The sequence below is a fragment of the Hyperolius riggenbachi genome, chromosome 4, assembly GCF_040937935.1.
Source record: "Hyperolius riggenbachi isolate aHypRig1 chromosome 4, aHypRig1.pri, whole genome shotgun sequence".
In the NCBI taxonomy this organism is placed as follows: Eukaryota; Metazoa; Chordata; class Amphibia; order Anura; family Hyperoliidae; genus Hyperolius; species Hyperolius riggenbachi.
In genome coordinates this window covers 312,532,657-312,553,242 of record NC_090649.1, presented here as the reverse complement: position 1 = coordinate 312,553,242, position 20,586 = coordinate 312,532,657, and the positions used below count along the sequence as shown (strand labels likewise).

The following is a 20,586-nucleotide window of genomic DNA, read 5'->3' as shown; positions in this document are numbered from 1 at the left end:
ACACTGTTTGACTGTGATAAAGCAGAAGTCATGCACAGTTAGGTACAGGTAAGTATTCACAGGTATTTGGAAATACGCAACATAAAAGATTTTCATTGTAATTACATTTCACCCTAGAGTGAAGAGCCACTGACACTGACAGCCTAAAAAGCGTGCAGCTACAACACAGAAAAGCTTCAAGGAGTTCTAAAATTGGAAACCAAGCAGAGGCCACCCTGATGTCAAAAGTATGTGATACACTGCATGGCCTGATGACTCTCAACGAATCTTGCCTTAGGGCTTAGCAGCCCAATCTGGGTCAAATCTCAAAACTACTAAACCGCTTAACTCATCTCCATAGACTCTTATAGAATAAAAATTGACAAAACAATAAATGAAACATTTCCATCACTTCTAGCACTTTGGTTGCTTACTGTATATGTAAAAGATTAATAAATATGTCCTTTAGAACACGGATGGGCTGCACATAACCACATATGGCAACGTTTATGGTGATGTTTATAAAGAATCAAGGTCTTCCCTGCAGCGTTTTCATCACAACAATGTATAGTGACACAAGCAGGCAACCCTCCCCTCTGTTCTACAACAAAAGTGAAATGTAAACTATACATTAGACAAAATGGACCACATTGCATCTATTTACATCACACAAGGCAAAGTTACATGAACCTGTGAAGAGGAGGATGCACTGATGCTCCTTAGGGGTGTAGCTTGCTCTCTGTACCATGTGCCAATCTTTCTACAACTACACCATGCTGGATTTTCATTGGTCCTCTGAGCCTCTGTGACAGTCCACAGTGAGAATAAATACCAATAGTGGTCAATGGACAATAACCCTATATTCAGTGTAAAATAGACTTTTACTCCTGAAGTTTGCATACTTACTCCTGCATAACAGCATTTGAAAAATGCCACTTTGCAAAAATGTTTGTTTAAGTTGCGGGGAAGCTGAAGGACCCTTTGGAAACCCACACAAACATATGAAGAGTATACCAACTCTGCATAGGCCGTGTCCTCTAATCTCGGACTTTTCAAGGTCATCAAGCTACCGTTATGTCACAGATGCACTCTCATGGACCCCAACTGCCACGCATTTGGGAGACAGTCCATGTTTTGGAGCCAACTCTCTCATCCTTCTTTCATCAACAGTTGCCCCTCTTTTAGGTCAGTACACATCTACAGATTTAACTACTAAAAAAGTGTTTATATTTTTCTAAACTTTATATCCAGCGTGTTATCAAACGCATTACTTGCTTTCAAATATAAAGGAAAAGTAGTTGTAATGAATCCCTCATGCTAAGTTATGACACTGTAGATCGGATGTGTCATTTGCCTCAAATGTTTTGTACCAAAATGATACCTGTATTTTCCGCAATATTGAAATGTACTCTGTCCTTTTTATATTTTTTAGTTATTATGATTAGTTCATGCTTTAACATCCTATTTTATAACGCAATGGTAAAGGATAGCTCACCTAAGGATTACTGGCCTCTATCCTTCTTTGCTTATGAGAGACCGTCCATTAAATTCCTTCAGCTATCAGCTGCTAAATAGGTCCGTCTAAATTTGGCATCTTGCACACTCTTTCACAACTGTCATCTGCTTGTCCCTCCCCTCCTCCATAACTCTTGTGTCCTGCTCATATCTTCCATTTGTCTTTTGGACAAACTCTTCCACTCTGTCTGCTGTTTTCCATCTCACCTTAATCTGTTTGTAGTTTTACCAGAACACTATTTCCGGTAAGTCACTATTTGTACCTTTTTAATGTTCCTTTCTGACAGAGACACAAAAAAGTGTGCATTAACTTGTATTGATACAAAAAAAGAACTATGAAAAGGGTCCTAAAACGCCAGTACAACAAATGGATTTAAAAATGATTTACTTTTCTGTATACTTTCTGTATATAAATCTGTGCAAAAAGCTTTGTGTGGCAGTTACAATATAACAGATTAGATTGCAATTATTTTTTTTCGTGGTAACAAATGCAGTTAAGTGTGATGTGTGCTTGCTAAAACTATGATCTGTAAGGCTACATTTATTTATGTTTTATTCTGTTGGAGGTCATTATATTGTTTCAAGCTGAGATGAATGCCTGATACAAATTTTCAATGATAGTGTTAACATGCCACAAACTGGATTTGAGCAGTGCCTAAAATAACCAGTGACGGGACAACAGGTGCAGCACATGGAGAGGCAGAGGGGGTGGCTTAGAAAAAGAAAGTGGCTACTATTTTGCTAGTGCTGTTAACATATATATATATATATATATATATATATATATATATATATATATATATATATATATATATATATATATATATATCATGCTTACTGTAATTCATTGAGTATTAAATATGAGCTTTGTGTGTGTATATTATCACATGGGAAAAACTATTTATCCACTAGACGTTTTCATGCATTAACATGAATGCTCATACTATTCAAGCAAGTGTCTTTACTAGAGGGGCTTCTGTAAGTGAACCCAAGGTGAGAATAGAGATAAACAACTGTATCTATCCTCCTACTCTGAAAAAGATTTTTTTTTTTAGAATATCAGACAGGTGGTGCGAAGAGATGCGACGGATGTGGTGAAGTGGAACAAATCGTACGGATGGCACACGATTGAATCTTTATAGATTGTTGCAGTAGCTGTGCGGCGCTAAAATGCATAATGATGGAATCTCGTGATGTATTACCGCAATATTGTGCATCAACCCCAATGTCACATGTCACCTCGGGTACTCTCAAAGCTCAGCAATACCCAGTTAATCCAGTCTTCTACTCCCCTCTTTCAAGGACTTCGAGGAGAAAGCGCTAATCTATTCTTTACTCACCTGGGGCTTCTTCCAGCTGCAGCAGCTGTCTCAGTCCCTCACTGAAGCCCCAGTCTTTCTCGGTGTTCTCTGCTGGCCGACCGTAATAATCACAACCCGCGGGGTCGGCTCTTCTGCACCTGCACTGGCACTCGTGCCCGTGCATCCATGTCATCTCGTGTATACTGTGCCTGCCTGCGCCAGAAGAGCCGACCCTGCAGGAGGGTCGCAATCATTATGGCCAGCTAGCGGGGACACCAAGGAGGACTGGGGCTGCGGTGAGGGACTGAGACGGCTGCTAGGGGTTGGAAAACGTCCCAGGAGTGTAAAAACTAGATTAGGGCTTTCGCCTCGGAAGTCCTTTAAAGAGAATCTGTATTGTTAAAATCGCTCAAAAGTAAACATACCAGTGCATTAGGGGACATCTCCCATTACCCTCTGTCACAATTTCGCCGCTCCTCGCCGCATTAAAAGTGGTGTAAAAACAGTTTTAAAAGGTTTGTTTGTAAACAAACAAAATGGCCACCAAAACAGGAAGTAGGTTGATGTACAGTATGTCCACACATAGAAAATACATCCATACATAAGCAGGCTGTATACAGCATTCCTTTTGAATCTCAAGAGATCATTTGTGTGTTTCTTTCCCTCATGCACTGAAGTTTCAGGCTGCTCTTTTCTTCCTGCAAACAGCTTTGCCCTTGTTTGTAATTCCTCAGTATGTGAAAGCCCAGCCAGCTCAGAGGACGATTTATCCAGCTGATTAGAGCAGCTTCTCTCTTCTCTCTTATCTAAATAACACACAGGCAGTGTGCATAGAGGGGCCAGGAAGGGTGAGTTCATAGCAGAACCACAACACTGAAGAACTTGGCAGCCTTCCAGACACAGGCCGACAAGTCTGACAGGGGAAAGATACATTGATTTATTACAGAGACTGTCATAGTAGAAAGTGCTGCAGTTAGCCAGAACACATTAGAATAGCTTTTGGAACTTGTAGGATGATAAAAAACAGGATGCAATTTTTGTTACGGAGTCTCTTTAAGGATTGTTTCATTGTATACATTGAAGATCAACAGCAGGTGTTGCCTGGCAATGTGCTGCATCATTTGTTGCTGTGTGATGCGTTGGCAGCTCATTCACTCAATGCAATTTTGAAAGGAGATAAGATAGAGCTAGATTTCATAAGGTTTTCTTCAGCCAGAGGTCAGTGGTGAACATGAGATGGTCCTACAATCCTGGACTGGTTTTATAAACAAATGATAGCTGTTAGGTGGCAAAAGATTTCAACCCTCTCTTTGCTTGATAACAACAAGTTAAGTGAATCAGAGCTTGTGGTATTGTAGTCATGGCAGGCCAGGTTTCCTGGATCATTTGGGCCCATTCACACTTGAAAAAGGCAAAACGTTTTGAGCGGGTAATTTTACCGCGATTATCACTGTAAAGTTACTGTACAAATCCATGTTTGATGAGCAATCGCGATTAGCACTTCTATAGCAAGCTAATTGATATTGCTCCCGAATCGCCGAAAAATGCTGCATGTAACGTGTTCGCGATTGCTGCTAATCGCGAAACATTCGTGATCGGCGGCAATCGCAGCAGTGACATCATTGCCAAAGGCCGCTAATAGCCCTAGTGTGAATGGGCCCTTATGTTTTACAATGTTCTCCAGCTCAAACGTAGTTATGAGGCTCTATGCATAAAGATTCAGGACACCACATCACGCCACGTTGGTGGAAATGAGCAGGAATGAAATGAACAGTGTGATTAATGAATTTCAGATGGATGTCAAGCCGTCAGACATTCAGTGTGAACAGACAGACTCTGAGGATCTGCTTACTGTTTGCACTTGTTGGGAAGCATGGCTTTCATCCCAGTTTCAAAAACTGATGTTCAGTATTTATCTGAATAGATCACACATAGAATTTCAAACACAGTCGGCAACAAATCTGAGGAAATTTATCAATGGCCATTTTGAAACTGTGAATAATTGCAATGAGGTACAAGAGGCCTGTTCAAGTTTCTAATCACTGACCCATTAGCAATCTGAATAGGATGCAAGCACCTGCTTTCCATACTCTCTGGTACCATGCCATGAAGTACCAGCTCAGCAACCTGGCCCTACATATGGGGTATTTTTGAAGCAGAAAAAAGGGGACAGGAGCCCTTATGGTAAAACCGGCGCTGCAATAGGCGCCTATGATAACAGTCACATTTAGCGGCGTAACATGGAATTTTCGGCGCATGGGGCGGCCACTAGCGGGCCTGTCAGGGTGCTTAATTTTACCATTTTTGCCACAAATCGGGCGCGGAGCCTGCTATGCAATGCTGCAATGTAGTTATCTGCAAGCCATTTTTTCGGCAAGCCTGTCTGCAAAAAATGGCCCCTCTTACCGCTAACCTGGGCGCCCATATTTACCTTCATAACTGCATATTGCGGCTTTGAGGAAAAGGGGTGTTAGCTTAAGGAGGGGGATTTAGGGTTAGGTGCCACCAGTGGGGGTTAGGTTTAGGCACCACTGGGGGGTCTTAGGGTTAGGCAACATTAGGGGAGTTTTAGGGTTAAGCATTACTAGGGGGGTCTTAAGGTTAGGCATCACGGGAGGGTGGTCTTAGGGTTAGGCACCATCACGGAAGGGTTCTATGTGAGAGTAGAGTTAGGTATAACCATAGTAAAATCAGTAAATATTACCAATATTTTACTATCAAAATTCACTAGTACAAAATCGCTAACTTTAGCGATATTTTACTAGCTGCAATCTCCATGCCCATTTTTTTCAGGTGCTGTTATTTAATGTATGTAAAAACCCTATCTTGCCTAGTGTCTGGATACAGATGGTTCTCTGGGCTCAGCAATCAGTGCAGATCCAACAGTCGCTTTGTCACTTCTGGACCAAATTACCAAGGATACTCAAGTCATTATTAACCTCCTGAGCGGTATGGACGTGCTCAGCTCGTCCATCACCGCCGGAGGCTGCCGCTCAGGCCCTGCTGGGCCGATTTTCCTCAAATAAAAAGCAGCACATGCAGCCGGCACTTTGCCAGCCGCGTGTGCTGCCTGATCGCCGCCGCTCTGCGGCGATCCGCCGCGAGCAGCGGCGAAAGAGGGGCCCTCCAGCCGCCTGAGCCCTGCGCAGCCGAACCAATCAGTTCCGGCCAGCGCTAAGGGCTGGATCGGAGGCGGCTGACGTCAGGACGTCGGCTGACGTCCATGACGTCACTCCGCTCGTCGCCATGGCGACGAGGAAAGCCAAACAAGGAAGGTTGCTCATTGCAGCCTTCCTTGTTACTTATGCTTGCCGGAGGCGATCGGAAGAACGCCTCCGGAGCGCCCTCTAGTGGGCTTTCATGCAGCAAACTTTCAGTTGGCTGCATGAAATAGATTTTTTTTTATAAAAAAAAAACCCTCCCGCAGCCTCCCTGGCGATCTCAATAGAACGCCGGGGAGGTTAAAAAGTTTGCTTTAACTTACCTGGTACTTCTTCCAGCCCCCTGTAGTCTTGCAGATGCCTCGGTGTCCTCCTGGTCCCCTTTGTTGATCCGCTGAGCGGCTCGGTAAAGCTACTGCACATGCTCTGACACAGTGTTGCACCTCCTTGACCGCACTCCAATGGCTGGGAGCGTTATGCGCATGTGCGGTTATGAGTCAAACTGCACATGCCCAGAAAGCTCACAATCAAGGAGCCATGTTGCTGGATCAGTGCATGCACAGTAGTGCTTGACTCAGCTGAGCAGGTATTAATGACATTCAGATACAGTATTACTAATTAGATAGGTAGCTATTAATGACATGCTGATATCAACAAGAAACACAATCCACTAATAGACTAATAGCCAGATATATTTATTCTAGTGACAGACAGATTCCCCAATAACAGGTATCTTAAAGGACAACTGAAGTGAGAGGGATGTTGAGGCTGCCATGTTTATTTTCTTTCCAACAATATCAGTTGCCTGTGAACTCTGCTGGTCTATTTGGCTGCAGTAGTGTCTGAATTACAGACCTGTAACAAGCATGCAGCTAATCTTGTCAAATTTTTGTCAGAAACATCTGATCTGCATGCTAGTTCATGGTCTATGGACAATAGTATTAGAAGCAGTGGCTCAGCAGGACAGCCAGGCAATGTGCATTGTTTAAAAGGAAATAAATAGGGTAGCCCTCATACCCGTCTCACTTCAGCCTTCAGTTGTTTTTCACCTTATGCATCCGAGCAATTTTCACATCCCATTAATTTGCCAATAACTTTATCACTAATTATCACAATGAATTGATCTATATCTTGTTTTTTCCGCCACCAATTAGGCTTTCTTTGGGTGGTACATTTTGCTAAGAATAATTTTTTTCTAATTGCATTTAAAATGGGAATATTAAGAAAAAATGGAAAAAAAGTCATTATTTCTCCATTTTCGGCCATTATAGCTTTAACATATACATGCTAACATAATTAAAACCTATGTATTTAATTTGCCAATTTGGCCTAGTTATTACACCATTAAAATTATGTCCCTATGTATAAGCCAATATTTAATTTGGAAATAAAGGTGCATTTTTTCAATTTTGCGTCCATCACTATTTATAAGCTTATAATTTAAAAAACGTTTGTAATATACCCTCTTCACATGCATATTAAAAAACTTCAGACCCTTAGGTAACTATTTATGTTTATATGTTTATTTTTAATTGTCATTTTTTTTTTATTAAAAATTTTATTTGGGTAATTTTTGGTGTGGTAGGTAAACAGTTATAATTTAAAAACCGTTTGTAATATACCCTCTTCACATGCATATTAAAAAACTTCAGACCCTTAGGTAACTATTTATGTTTATATATTTATTTTTAATTGTCATTTTTTTTTTATTAAAAATTTTATTTGGGTAATTTTTGGTGTGGTAGGTAAACAGTTAATTTTAAATGTAATAATGTGTGTTTATTTCATAAAAAATGTATGTAGATGTAGTTTTACTATGTGGCCACAAGATGGCCACAGTCAATTTTTTTTTTTAGTCCTGGAAGCGAGCACTATCGCTTCCAGGAAGTATAAGGAGGACCGGAAACATTTTTTTTTTCTTTAGAAAGATCGCGGCTTCTCAAAGAAGCCGTCGGTCTTTCTACCAGGGACTTAGATCAATGAATGGGAACTATGTCCTTTCAATGACCTTTGCAAAATGTGTACATGTATTTCCTGATTTCTGCAGATGTAGAAGAAGGAAAAACAGAAAAATGAAGTGAGTGACAAGATAGAGGATTTAAGCAACTTTTGAATCACTATTATTGCACTTTTCATCTGTTCCCTACACACAGAAGTGTTTCGTACCCATGCACGGGTTTTATGACCTCTAATTAGTGATAGTTATAGTACAAGTAACACTGCAGAGAAAGTGTAATTTACAACCCTGGATACTTAACCCTTACAGTGAGAAAAAGAAACACAACCTAGTTCTAAGAAGAATTGGGACTGTACAAGCATGTTTATCTCATCATGTCACATGCCTCCTAAGATCACAATGGTCCTTTCTTCCATCACCAATATTCTTTCATATTAGAATTTGGAGATAAGAAAAGCAATAAAATAAAGTAAAATACAACAGTTTTTTAAAGTATGTAAATGCATTTATTTCTACAAATCTGCGCATGAGACCAAAAAGAGGGATTTACTTCTAAAAAAGGATACTTGTGAGCTATAATTATATGATTATTGATGTGGAATGCATTGCCACACGAAGTCGTTATGGCAAACTCTATACCTGCATTGAAAGGGGGCTTAGATGCTTTCCTTGCGTTGAAAGACATCCATGGCTACAATTACTAGGTAATGCCTAATGATGTTGATCCAGGGATTTTATCTGATTGCCATCTGGAGTCGGGAAGGAATTTTTCCCTTTAGGGGCTAATTGGACCATGCCTTGTAAGGGTTTTTTCGCCTTCCTCTGGATCAACAGGGATATATGAGGGAGCAGGCTGGTGTTGTACTTTATACTGGTTGAACTCGATGGACGTATGTCTTTTTTCAACCAAAATAACTATGTAACTATGTAACTATGTAACTATGAACTCAGTTCTGTACTATTTCAGTGCCCATAGTTACACTTTTAAAATACAAATTTATATAAATCATAGCCAAGATGTGCTGCCAAAGGTCTAAAATGAGAAATGCTAGAGAATAATATTGTGTTTGTACAGATCTTATAATGCTGAGTCACACACAGGCCTCGCATTCCATAGAACTATGCTAAGCACAATCCATGTGCAAATCAACAGCCATGTGACTGCAGTTGACATATCACATTACACAGCATTGTACGTAGCAGTGCATTAACCTTTTGATTCTTGTGGGGCATGTATTTCAGTAAACATGAGGACCTTGTACAGAAATCTGTAAATGATTATCAAGAGATTTAAAGCAAAATTCATTTCTTTCTCATTTTCGATGTTTTTTTGGAGTCAAATAAAAATTAATTGCACGTCAGGTCAGTGAAAGACAATATAAAGGAATTTTTTCTTAGTAGTGATGATTTCAGTGGGGTATGTTTATCATTAGCAGTCATAGCAGCTCTTAATTTTTTTTAAACTCTGCTTTGAGCAATCTTCAGTTCATTTATCATTGTCTGAAGATTGTCTTACATAACATAACCAGAACCAAAGATTCTTATTGTATTACTGACCTCACTTCTGCATCATGTGATCAGTGGGACACACAAAAAAAATAGATCACAAGAACAAGATTAGCTCTCAAAAGAGCTGTTGTGGGGTGCTTTTTTTAGCAATAACAATCAGCAAGGAGCAAGCTAACAAGCCTACAAGAGCCTAACTAAGCTTTCCCTATGAGAGTCTGCAGCAGCTATCCCTTCACTAATCACTGCAGGCACACGAGTGAGTGAAAAGCCTGACGTTGCCTGCCTTTTATAAGGGGGGTGGGGCTCCAGGAGGGAGTGTAGCTTAATTGGCTACAATGTGCCTGCTGACTGTGATGTAGAGGATCAAAGTTGACCCTCATGATGCACTATGGGGGCGAACCGAATTTCCAGAAAAGTTTGCAGTTCTCCGCGATCACGAACCACTGAAGTTCGCCGGGAACCGTTCGCCGGCGAATCGTTCGGGCCATCTCTTTCACTGACCCCCCCCCCCCCACGGGTTCAGCAAACATCCAGCAGGCATGGAAATACAAAACAAGGCAATACACAATACTTTCACAGCATGGACCCAGCAACAACTCAGGGAGCTGTATGCTATGTCGGGTGGAGTCTGAAATGGGAGGCAGACATTTATTTGGACATCAGCCAATGGATGCAGGCATGCAAATTCCCACACAGCTGAATGGTAATCACTCAATCCTGAGCTGCTCTGAACTGCAGAGTGATTGCAAATGACAATGAGACTTATTGCGAATGCGCAACCGAATGCAAGCAGATAAGTCAGAACTGCCCGGTTGCAGTGGAACTGCAACCGACAGAACATGCTACAGGAGAAATCCTGACAATGGCGGTTTTCAAGCCCATATGGTCGGGCTGAGGTAGCTCAATGACAGAACAACAGTGACTGAGTGTTCAGCTGATCGAATTTTGGTCTGTCCACAATGAAGCAATGACCTTATTATCTTGGGTGTGCCCCCCAACACACTCATATAGCTGGTCATTGCTTCATTGTGATACGCAAGCCCCTTCACCGCGGCAAGGTAACGATCACGAAGGGGAATTGACACATGTACATGCCATTTGTTTTGTTGTTGCAGCCGCAGTGCAGCCAGAAAAATTAGGCAGGCATATACACGCACCAGAAAATTATTATAGCGGCCGCAGCAGCCTTAACAATTCAGGAATCCACCTGGAGTCCTGGACCCTGTTGGTGGTGGCGGAGAAGGCAGTGAAGCGGCCTGCAGGCAGAGATGCTGCGTGGGGACCGACTTAGTCTTGGGGCAGGCAGTCACACAGCGTGCAGGCAGAGATGCTGTGTGTGGGGACTGACTTAGTCTTCGGGCAGGCCTGACCGTGCTTTGCAGAACAGGCATCCAAGGTCAGATGGACCCTTGACCCAACGCTGTGTGCCAGAGATGACACCATTTGCCTTTCAACATCACGGTACAGTTTGGGTATTGCCTTTTTTTTTAAATAATTGCAGCCTGGTATCTTCCACTGTGGTGTGTGGCTTTGCTTTTGTGTGCTGCTTTTCTTTTAGTTGGTCATCCCATTGCAGTTTTTGCTTTTTCGTCATGTGCCTTCGTAAGGAAGTTGTCCCTACGCGGGTCTTGGTCTTTCCACGGCTCAATTTTCGGTGGCAGAGAGTACAGATGGCATCGCTCTCATCTGAGGCACCGCTGAGCCCTGGGATGATGGCACTTTGGTGATGGCTGCCGACTGAGTGTTAAGTGGGGTGCCAGAATCAGGGCAGGAGGAGGAAGATATGTCACGCTTCCGTGCGGAAGCTGAGGAAGATGAGATGTTCTGTGTTAAATAGTCAACTATGTCCTGACAATATTGGGGGTTGATGGCACGTGCCTTCTTCTGGACACTGTACTTTGGTCGAGGGCTGCACAAAATCACGACAGCACGACCTCAAACAGACCTGCCGGGTGGCCTGCCTCTAGTTCTGCCTCTGCCTGTTGTTTTGTCCATGTTGGGGGGGGATGAAGTGAAAGGTATGCACTGACTTGGCTAATACAATGTGCAGTCACACAGATGCAGTGAAAGGTATACACTGACTGCTGTATAATGATGAGACGAATACACTTGAAATCCTATAACAAGAATCTGTTATTGAGGGCAAGTCTGCCAAGCATTCAAGTGAAAGGTTTGCACTGACTAGTATAATGCAATGTGCAGTGACACAGGTGCAGTGAAAGGTATGCAGTGACTGCTGGTATAACAATGTGCAGTTACACAGGTGCAGTGAAAGGTATGCAGTGACTGCTGGTATAACAATGTGCAGTTACACAGGTGCAGTGAAAAGGTTGCAGTGACTGCTGGTATAACAATGTGCAGTTACACAGGTGCAGTGAAAAGGTTGCAGTGACTGCTGGTATAACAATGTACAGTTACACAGGTGCAGTGAAAAGGTTGCAGTGACTGCTGGTATAACAATGTGCAGTCACACAGGTGCAGTGAAAAGGTATGCACGGACTGGTATATAAAACAGCGTGCTGTCACACAGATGTAGTGAAAGGTATGCAGTGACTGGTATATAAAACAGCATGCGGTCACACAGGTGCAGTGAAAAGGTATTCACGGACTGGTATATAAAACAGTGTGCTGTCACATAGATGCAGTGAAAGGTATGCAGTGACTGGTATTATAATACAATGAGCAGCAGTCCCACTAGGCACTGAATGTGCTGGGCCTGGCACAGTATAGCAATTAGCAAGAGCCAGCTGCTACAGTCAGGGCTGTATATGCAGTGTCAGTGGGCCACACACAAAAAAAAAACACATCACAAGAATATTAACAAAAGAGCTGTTTTGGTGGTGCTTTTCAGCAACAAATATCGGCAAGGAGCAGTATTAAAAAGGCCATTAGACCCCAACTTGCAAAATAATATGAACCAGCAAAGCTAAACACAAAAATGCAAATACAAAGTAGCCTATGAAAGTTGTTTGTATAGTACTTATTGGTACAATGAGCTCTGCTTTGGTGGACTTTTATTATTTGGGGTTAAGGGTATAAATAGTGGAAGGAGAGGCATTAGACCATGCCTCGCAACATGACCTGTAACAGTAAAGCTGAAAAAGCCACTTGTAGTTCCTGGCATGGTCTGGTAGAAGACATGCATATAACAAAGGCTCCGGTTAAAAAGTGCGCCAGATATAAATTATATAGTAGTTATCATTTACCTTAACCCCCCTGGTGGTGATTAACCTTATCCACCCCGGTGGTGCCTAAACTTAAGACCTCCTCAGTGGTGCCTAACCTTAAAGCGGACCCAAACCAAACATTTTTTTTATTAAAAATATTTAGTTGCACCACTCTGACACATAGAAAGATAAACACTCCTTCAAGCCTGTGAGCATTTCAGTGCATGCTTTTCACCCTTCTCTTTTCATAACTAGGATTATACTGGGGGCAGCCATTAGCAATTCCTCCATTGCAGGACACCACCTACTTCACCAGTTTGCCGGATTTTGTCCCGGCAATATGAAAGGAAGGGAGGGGTTCTCCAATAAATGTAAAATATTTTATATTTGTCATCATGGGGCTGAAAAAAGGCTGCTATTTATTATTATAATTTAGAAAATAGATGTTATTTCTGAAATATTGTATTTTTAATTTGGGTCCACTTTAAACCCCCTGGTGGTACCTAACCTTAACCCCCCCTCCCCCCCATGCCTAACTTTAATACCCCCTGGTAGCACCTAACCTTAACCACTTCAGCCTACAGGGTTGAGATTTGTTTACATCTGAGCAACTTTCACCTCCCATTCATTTGCCAATAACTTTATCACTACTCATCACAATGAATTGATCTATATCTTGCTTTTTCCGTCACCAATTAGGCTTTCTGTGGGTGATACATTTTGCTGAGAATTAATTTATTCTAAATTCATTTTAACAGGAATATTAAGAAAGAAATGGAAAAAATCATTATTGCTCAGCTTTTGGCCATTATAGTTTGAAATTAATACATGCTACCATAATTAAAACCTATGTACTTTATTTACCAATTTTTCCCGCTTATTACACCATTTAAATTATGTCCCTATTACAATGTATGGCGCCGATATTTAATTTGGAAATAAAGGTGCATTTTTTCAATTTGCGTCCATCACTATTTAGAAGCCCATAATTTAATAAATCATATTGATATACTCCTTTGACATGAATATTTAAAAAGTTCAGACCCTTAGGTAACTATTTATGTTTTTTTTTTATTATTGTAATTTTTTATTTTATTTTTTATTAAAACTTGTATGTGGGTATTTTTTGGTGTGGGAGGTAAACAGTGGATTTTAAATGTGTAAAAATGTATTTCTTTAATAAAATGTTGTTTATGGTGTAGTTTTACTATTTGGCCACAAGATGGCCACAGTCAAAAAGTCCTGGGAGCGATCGATCTCGCTCCCAGGAAGAAGAAAGAAGACCAGAGCTCAGAAAAGCTACAGCTTCTAAAGAGACGCTGTCGGCTTTTCTCCGGGGGGGTCCGATCAATGAAAGGAATCTATAATCCCTTTCATTGATGGCTGGGCTAACGGCCGGCAGCGGGAGCGCGCACGCGGGGGGGGGGGGGGGAGCCGCGGCAGTGCGCGCAACCCGCAGGAGGTCGCGCAGCCTAACTGGACGAAAATTTTCGTCCAGTTAGGGTGAAGTGGTTAAAGGAGTACTGTAAAAAAAAAAAAAGAGTTTAACTTGCTTGGGGCTTCTAACGGCCCCCTGCAGACGTCCTGTGTCTGCGTCGGGACAATTCTCTGGTCCTCCGCCGCGGCTCACTTCCACAATTTGCGACTTTAATGTCGCAAGTCACTGTGCCTGCGTGGCCCTCTCCACCACGCATCCTCTCTCTCGCTGACGTCACCTGGAGTGTACTGCGAGTAATGATGTTTTATACATGCCAGTGAAGAAAAGATTTGCATTTATGTAAATGGTGCCATTATTATGTTTCACTGATAGAAGTGCTTAAAGGACACCAGAGGAGAAAATAAACGAATGAAATAAACTATTGTATCCATCCTCCTTCTCCTAAAAATGACTTTTTAAGATATTCCACAATTTTATTTTATATTGAAATTTAATTGTTTTTGCTCGATGACACATTCATTGAAGTATGCCTGGGCTAAAATCTATGAACTATTGACCCTTTTTATCTCTTTCCTGTTCTCAGAAGCCATTTTCTGCTAGGACAGTGTTTTATAGTTGTAATTTCGTATCAGTGAGAGTCACACTGTAGTCTGACCCAGTCCTGACTCAAACGGGAACTGCCACTTGCATACCTGATGTTTAACTTTTTCAGGCAGAGAGAGAAAAAAAGGAACACAGCATAGTTATTTGTATGCTTGGCACTGTACATACACATGTCTATCTCATAATGTCACGTCACCTCGGGTATCCTTTAACCACTTCAGCCTTCAGTCGTTTTTCACCTTATGCATCCAAGCAATTTTCACCTCCCATTCAATCGCCAATAACTTTTTCACTAATTATCACAATGAATTGATCTATATCTTGTTTTATCCGCCACCAATTGGGAATTCCTTGGGTGGTACATTTTGCTAAGAATTATTTTTTTCTAAATGCATTTTAACAGGAATATTAAAAACAAAATGGGAAAAAAAAATCATTATTTCTCAGTTTTCGGCCTTTATAGTTTCAAAATAATACATGCTACCATAATTAAAACCTATGTATTTTATTTGCCCATTTGTCCCAGTTATTACACCATTTAAATTATGTCCCTATCACAATGTTTGGAAATAACGGTGCATTTTTTTAGTTTTGCTTCCATCACTATTTACAAGCTTATAATTAAAAAAATATTAGTTGTATACCCCCTTCACATGCATATTAAAAAAAAGTGCAGACCCTTAGGTAACTATTTATGTTTTGTTTGTTTTTTAATTGTAATTTTTTTTATTTTTTTTAGTTACAAATTTTATTTGAGTATTTTTGGGTGTGGGAGGTAAACAGTTAATTTTAAATGTAATTTATTGTGTCTTTTTGTAATACAAATGTTTGTGAATTTAGTATTACTATTTGGCCACAAGATGGCCACAGTGATATTTTTTTTTAGTTTTTCTATCCTGTGAGCGAGCACGCTTGCTTACAGGAACTACAAGGAGGACGTGGTTGTTGTTTTTTTCAGAAAGACTGCGGCCTCTGAAAAGAAGCCGTCGTTTTTTCTACCGAAAGTCACGTCCAAAAGGCTAAAATGGTTAAATGAACAACCCCAAAATGATAAACTAAATATGTCAATATGTAAATGATGGAGTCGTTGTACTCACAGGTGCACAACTGGCACATCTGAAGTGTACATGCCCAGAATGCTACTGGCCGAGTGGGACAAAGTGCCACATTTTCCGCCATATAAGACGCACTTGCTACAACTACTAATAGAGCTATTCTCATGCACATGATAATGCGTCCCTAAAAGGCTGTCCAACACAATGCATATCCAAAGAAAAGATGCCTTCTCTAGAGACAATATGTAAACAATACACTTCCAGATATAATGCAAAAATATGAAAATGTATTTAGGACTTATCCAAATACATCAGGAGTTAAAAACATTTAAAACCACCCTCTTAAACCGATTATAATCGGAAATCTCTCAAGAGACAGGATCACTATGTGAAAAATTGATATTGTGACTAGTGCACACAAAATAATATTATTGCACAAAAAGATAAGTTATTGCACAAAACCCTTACCTAGATCAAACAAAAAAGTGTTACAAAATAATCCATAGATAAAAAAAATCACAAAAGTCCATCACTGTAAAAATCATCCATTGTGAGAAAAGTGCTGCATGATGCCTATAAGTGCAAAACTCAATGAGCCTTATGCTCAAAAAAAACGTGAGTCAATACTAAGCCAAAGTGTTTAGGCTGTACAATGCATAATAAAGTGCTGCGTGCTTACCAATAAGTGTGTAGAAGGTCCCGGCTGCCGGAGGGAGAGGGGGAAAGTATCGCCTTGCGCGGTCGCAGCGCCCTGCTGCTTCTAGGGAGGCTTATAATCGGTTTAGGAGGGTGGTTTTAAATGTTTTTTTACTCCTGATGTATTTGGATAAGTCCTAAATAAATTTTCATATTTTTGCATTATATCTGGACGTGAAGTGTATTGTTTACATATTGTCTCTAGAGAAGGGATCTTTTCTTTGGATATGCATATAAGACGCACTTTTCTTCCCCAAAAAATGGGGAGAAAAAGTCCCTGGGTCTTATACGGCAAAGGCAGGGAATCCCCAACTGTCCAATTCCCCCCCGTGTGCCTCTGCTCCCCCAGGGGGCCTCCGCAATCCCCCTTATATGTCCTGCCCCTCTCTATTTCTGCTTATCTGATACATGCGGCCTTGAGTACTGCAGACACCCGGCCTCTCCATACGCTTCCTCTAGTGTCTGGCTACAGACAACACGATTAGTACAAGCCAAGCAGTAGAGGAAGTGTATGGAGAAGCTGGGTGTCTGCAGTCCTCGCGACAGCATGTATTGGGTAAGCCGCTGCAGACACAGAGGGGGCCGGACATACAAGGGGGATAGCGGAGAGGCACGTGGGGGGAAACTGGAGGAGACACTGCACACGGAGGGGAGCAGGAGGAGACTAGAGGGGGGAGCTGAGGCACGCAGTGAGGGGACACAGAAGGACACATGGAGGAGACGGGGCTCACAGGACACATGGGAGAGATGGGGCACACAAAAGGACAAATGGGGAGACGGGGTGCACAGAAGGACACATGGGGGAGACAGGGCACACAGGAGGGAGACATGGGGCACAGAGAAGGACACATGGGGCACACAGGAGGAGACATGGGGCACGTAGGAGGAGAAATGGGGTATACAGGAAGAAACATGGAGCACACAGGAGGAGACAGGGGTAGACATGGGGGACACAGGAGGACACATGTGGAACATAGAATGACACATAGGGCACACAGAAGGACACAAGAGGCACACAGGATGGCACATGGGTAGACATGGGGGACACAAGAGAACACCATTTGGGGGATAACATCTACAAGACGCTCCTGGAATATGGACACACCAGGTTTAGTATATTTTTTCCCCTGGTTTTTGTCCTCTAAATCAGGGGAACCTGTAAGCATCTGGACCCCATAATACACACATTGACATATGTATTTTTTGCATTTGTGGGTCAGTTCAGGCTAGCTTTAACATGGCCAGCAATTACTTACCTACTACCTTCTATAAATCAATCCAAATAAGTTACTGACCTAAAAACAGTATAGAGATCAGATGTTCTAGGCAAGACACTGCTGAATCAAAAGAACAAAACAAAAACAAAACAACAACACATGGCAACCCTGCAAACAGTGTTTATTATGTACACTGTGGTTTCTGACCTATGCACAAACTGATTAATTCTTCTGTTTATTTTCTAATCCAGAAATAATATTAAAATATTATATTAATATTTCATATTATCATTTGTTTATTGGCATTCATATGCAAGTCTATGTATAGTTGTATATATCTTTTGCAAATGTGTCTCAGTTGCTTTATTTGGCTTTAGATCACAGGTTACACAGTTGCCACTGATTCAGCTTTACATAGAAGACACGTAAATTAAAATCCATTTTAAAAAATCCCATCCTTTGTTTATTAAGAGCAAAGCAAAAAGACAGGTACATTCCCATAATTGCACTTTCCTCCTAATTAAATGAATATCAACTCTTAAAAGTACCATCCACATTAAGTGTTTAATTAAACTAACAAGATAATGTCAAATGAAGGTCTTGTAGGTAGTATATGTGTGGAATGTTAAATTTCACAAGTTCAAACTGCTGAAAACTTTATTATGCCTCAGATCGTAAAGGACCTCAATTGCGAAAAATAAAAAAATTTAAAATACACGAAAACACGTAAATAAAAAGTAAATTTCTCCCAGCGTAAAGTGTGCTATCAATTACTTTTCTCCTTTGTTGCTGTCATATACAGTAGGTAGTAAAAATCTGACTGAACTGACAGGTTTTGGACTAGTCCATCTCCTCACGGGGGATTATCAGGGTTTTCTTTATTTTCAAAAGCACTTATTGAACGGCAGTTGCTCAGTCCAACTGCCAGAAAGGTGGGCTAACTAGTAGGAGGGATGACCAGCATCTTTGTATAGATCCTCTCCAGGGAGTGCTTTTGTAAAGAATAACCTAAATACTGAGAATCCCCCATGGGAGATGAACTAGTCCAAAACCTGTCCGCTCTGTCAAATTTCGACTGCCTACTGTAAGTGACAGCAACATAGGTGAAAAGTTATTTATAGCACATTTTACTCTGGGATAAATGTACTATTTATTTGTGTTTTGATGTATTTTACATTTTTCAATTTTTCACGATAGTGGGCCTTTAACAAGTAATTTTATTGTATTATAACAAATAACATCCAAACAGCAGACTTTACAGTGCACGTATGTGGATAGAATAATATAGTACATCATTCAAGAAATGAACACTGTGCAGAGGCTGGGCAGTGATGTGACATGGGGGTCTGTATTGATTGTTGCCACTGATTCAGATTTCCAAGACATTATTTTGGCCTGTCCACTGTAATGTTTTTTTTACATATGTAAAGCGGTAAAAGGCCTTGATAACAATTATAAGTGTATGTTATGTGGTTTGGACCAGTGAGGTGTATCTGGTGGAATCAGGAAGTTAGGGTGCTGCCATAGGCACCCATAGAAATATTGTTAATAGGAGTAAACTTGGGCACCCGCGGCACCCAAAAAATATTGCCCCCTGTTTATAGCCGTATTTTGCATTATTTTCAGCTGAAGTTTGTAGAATCTAAAGGTGTCTATTAACAGTACAATTTTAGTTAATGATTGTATTGTTGATCAGATTATTCTGATCGTATTGTATGAAAACAGAGAAGCAGAGAATAAAGAAGCTGAACAGAGAAAACAGAGAAGCTAATGGGCCCTATCGATTCTGAACAAACCCATTATTGATTGTCTTCTGAAGGTGTCAATTAGCACATTACAATTTTTAGTGAATAGTCATTTTCAATCACATTATTCCCATCATATTATATGAAAACATAGAAGCTGATTTGCACAATCAACCTTGGATGATCACATTATCAATCGTTTCCTTAAAGAAATTATTGTTCTGCATGGTGAATTTTGTCAGATATGATCATTACTGGTTTACATATAATCACTAGTTGGATCCTTTAGTGACGTGGATCGATTGGTGTGAGTCTTTTCTTTCAATCTGAATGATCTTATCAAAAATATGATACTGTAGTTCATTACAAATTGTACCATTAATGGGTACCTTATAGCTGTTGGATTTTTGAAGATTTCCGGAGCAAGACACGGTCTGACCTTGGGGCAATTTTCTGGAACGCCGACTTCTGGGAAGATTGGCCACAATTTTTCTTACTGTAGAGTGATGGACTTCAGATTTTTGGGAAATGGCCTTATAACCTTTTCTAGACGAATGGGAAGCAAATACTGCTTTTCTAAGATCATTGCTGATGTTTTTACTTTTTGGCACCGTGTTGTATGTTCGACAGTATATCAGCAAATGGCCAAAACCTCTTTTGTTATACAAGTGGGCACATTGCTGATTGCATTTGATTAGCAGCACCTAACTGCAACTTGCCTTCTTAATTCCTATATAAGTGGTAAGGGATTTTTCACACTCTGCTTTTGCATTTAGACTCAGTCTTTATAAAAAAAAATAAAAAAATGACACCGTGTAATATTGTTATAACGTGTCATGTTTTGTTGTTCATCCAACCTGCTAAGGACAAGATGATTTTTTTTTAATGTCCTGATATGAATTGAAAGAGAGTGTGCTTTGTTTTTTTCATGTATGTATGCCCAACCTCTTATTCTTATCAAAGCAAAAATTAGAGATAAAAAACGATCAGTGATGTGACAAATGGAGCTGTCTTTTGCTCATGAATTACTCATGGCCCAGGGATATGGAGTGCATGTGGATGTTTTCTTGTTCACAAAGAGACCTAAGGATCCAGCGGATTTATGATTTTCCTGCCCCGGATACACATGTTAAGATGCAATGTCATTGCTCTGCTGTCCATCATGTTATATAGCTATTGCAAATAGTAAATCTCAGAAATCTACAGTGTGTTTTGAGTCTTTTTTTAGTGATTATTATTATTA

At 40.7% G+C, this 20,586-nt stretch overlaps 1 protein-coding gene and 1 long non-coding RNA gene across 2 annotated transcripts in view; one reads left to right on the top strand and one right to left on the bottom strand.

Moving 5' to 3' along the window:
* LOC137570784 (uncharacterized) overlaps positions 1 to 1,496 on the bottom strand; it is a 96,521-nt gene extending 95,025 nt beyond the window's left edge. Inside the window, exon 1 of the long non-coding RNA XR_011031180.1 lies at positions 1,475 to 1,496. This is a non-coding gene — a long non-coding RNA (uncharacterized lncRNA). The remainder of the gene's footprint in view (positions 1 to 1,474) is intronic.
* A 160-nt stretch (positions 1,497 to 1,656) lies between these two features.
* The window catches only part of TXLNB (taxilin beta), a 121,949-nt gene continuing 103,019 nt past the window's right edge, over positions 1,657 to 20,586 (top strand). The window contains exon 1 of the mRNA XM_068231685.1: positions 1,657 to 1,739. The gene's annotated coding sequence lies outside the window, so the exon portion shown is untranslated. The remainder of the gene's footprint in view (positions 1,740 to 20,586) is intronic.